Here is a 2,524-nt window from a genome sequence, read left to right as displayed (position 1 = left end):
CCTTTACCTTCACCGCAAGGGGCCGAACCAGTATAAACTCCTATGTCCTTTGTCCCGTTTAACCCCTTTAAGCTAACCTAGTTGTGATGGCTCCACGACTAAGTCCTTTCGCTAGGACATCTGCCATGACTATTCCATGAAAAGTTCTTTAGTTAGACGCTCAATCTCCGTTTTATCATTGTCATTCGTTTCATCTTGATTAGCATGATTAATATCATTTTCATCATAGTATTCATCACTAGAGTTGTCAACAAGTAAATCGTCATCACCTAGCAAGTCATCTTCATCACTATTGAAATCAACATACTCGGGGTACAGTGTGTTACCTTGGGGCCTTTTGCCATGAATCATCTCCCAATCCCTTCATTTGGTGAATCAAATATGTCATAGGAGTTGGTTGACACAAGTGCTAGACCGGCAACACCTTCATCTTGAGTATATTTGGAGTCGGAGTGATAACTTCTCTCAGAGTGGTGGTCGGAGTCGGAGCCGGATACCCATTCACCAACATGAGCTTGATGTCTTTGTTTTGTGTAGCTCCTTGATAACTTGCCCTTCCTTTCTGAATCCTTGCTTCTTAGAGAGGTTCTTCATTCATAGCGATCATCTCTACTCCTTATCTCTCTTGGAGGAGATTCTTCCCTTTGGCTTCTCCTTTTAGGCGAGTCTTCTCTTATTTTGTAGGGAGTTGTACACTCATTGGAATAGTGTCCGGGTCTTCCACAATGTAGCAATTTCGCTCACGACTAGAAGATCTTTTGTCATTGTAGGATCTTGACCTGGAACTTCTTTCCTTGCTTCTACTCTTGTAGAATTCATTTAAGTTCTTCACTATTAAGCTCAATTCTTCATTGAAGGCTTGTTTCTCATTTGATGATGTTGGAGCATCACATGAGGCTTTGTAAGCACCACTAGACTTGTTGTGAATCTCTTCTTTATCCTTGAGTGACATCTCATGAGCAACGATTCTTCCAATGACTTCAGTTGGCTTGAGATCTTTGTAGTTTGGCATCATTTAGATCAAAGTGCACATGGTATCATATTTTCCATCCAAGGCTCTCAAGATCTTTTTGATGATGAATTTGTCGGTCATCTCTTCACTTCCTAAGCCGACAATCTCATTTGTGATGAGAGCAAGCCTAGAGTACATTTCAGCGACACCTTCACCATCCTTTATTTTGAACTTGTCAAGTGGACTTTGAAGCACATCCAACTTGGATTCCTTGAGGGAGTCGGTACCTTCGTGCATATCAATCAAAGTATCCCAAATTTCCTTTGCATTCCCAAGATGGCTGATTTTGTTGAATTCTTTGGGGCACAATCCGTTGAAGAGGATATCACAAGCTTGAGCATTATATTGCAACATCTTCAATTCTTCCGTGGTAGCTTCACGATTTGGTTCACTCCCAATGAAGAGTTCACCTTGCAAACCAATACACACAATAGCCCAAACGGCGGGGTTATGTCCAAGAATACGCATTTTCATCTTATGTTTCCAACTAGCAAAATTAGTACCATCAAAGTAAGGACCTCTATGGTGGTAATTTCCCTCACTAGATGTCATACTCTCCTAGGTTGTGAAACCAAGGCTATGATCGCCAAAGCTATGGAAATCAAGACAAATGGAGACCAAAGCTCTGATACCACTTGTAGGATCAAAAGTATGTCTAGAGTGGGGTGATTAGACTACTTGACTTAATAAAAAATTAACCTTTTCCCAATTTTAATTCTTTGCAGATTTTAGCAACTTAGCACAGGTCAAGTAATCACAATACAATTCAAGCAAGCATGCAAAGAGTATGAGCAGCAGAAAGTAAAGCATGTAACTTGCAAGAAAGTAAATGGGAGGAGTTTGGAGGGAGCAAACACAATGTTGACACGGAGATTTTTGGCGTGGTTCCGATAGGTGGTGCTATCGTACATCCACATTGATGGAGACTTCAACCCATGAAGGGTAATGGCTGCACGAGTCCATGGAGGGATCCACCCATGAAGGGTACATGAATAAGCAACCTCGTATATCCCACCATGGCCATCGCCCACAAAGGACTTGACTCACTAGGGTAGATCTTCACAAAGTAGGCAATCTAGTTGCCCTTACAAACTCCTTGGTTCATCTCCACAATCTTGACGGAGTCCCCCAAGTGACACCTAACCAATCTAGGAGACACCACTCTCCAAAAGGTAATAGATGGTGTGTTGATGATGAACTCTTGGCTCTTGTGCTTCAAATGATAGTCTCCCCCCCAACAATGAACTCTCTCTCATAGATTTGGCTATGGTGGAAAGATGGTTTGAGTGGAAAGTGTAGGATCGAAAGTATGTCTAGAGGGGGGGGGGGGTGATTAGACTACTTGACCAAATAAAAATCTAGCCTTTTCCCAATTTTAGTTCTTGGCAGATTTTAGCATCTTAGCACAAGTCAAGCAATCAACCTACACATGCAATTCTAAGAGTATAGCAGCGGAATGTAAATCATTGCATATGAAGGTAAAGGGGAGGAGTTTGGAGGGAGCAAATGCAA

Source organism: Triticum dicoccoides, chromosome 5B (assembly GCF_002162155.2).
Source record: "Triticum dicoccoides isolate Atlit2015 ecotype Zavitan chromosome 5B, WEW_v2.0, whole genome shotgun sequence".
NCBI classification, from domain to species: domain Eukaryota; kingdom Viridiplantae; phylum Streptophyta; class Magnoliopsida; order Poales; family Poaceae; genus Triticum; species Triticum dicoccoides.
This window is presented reverse-complemented; position numbering follows the sequence as displayed.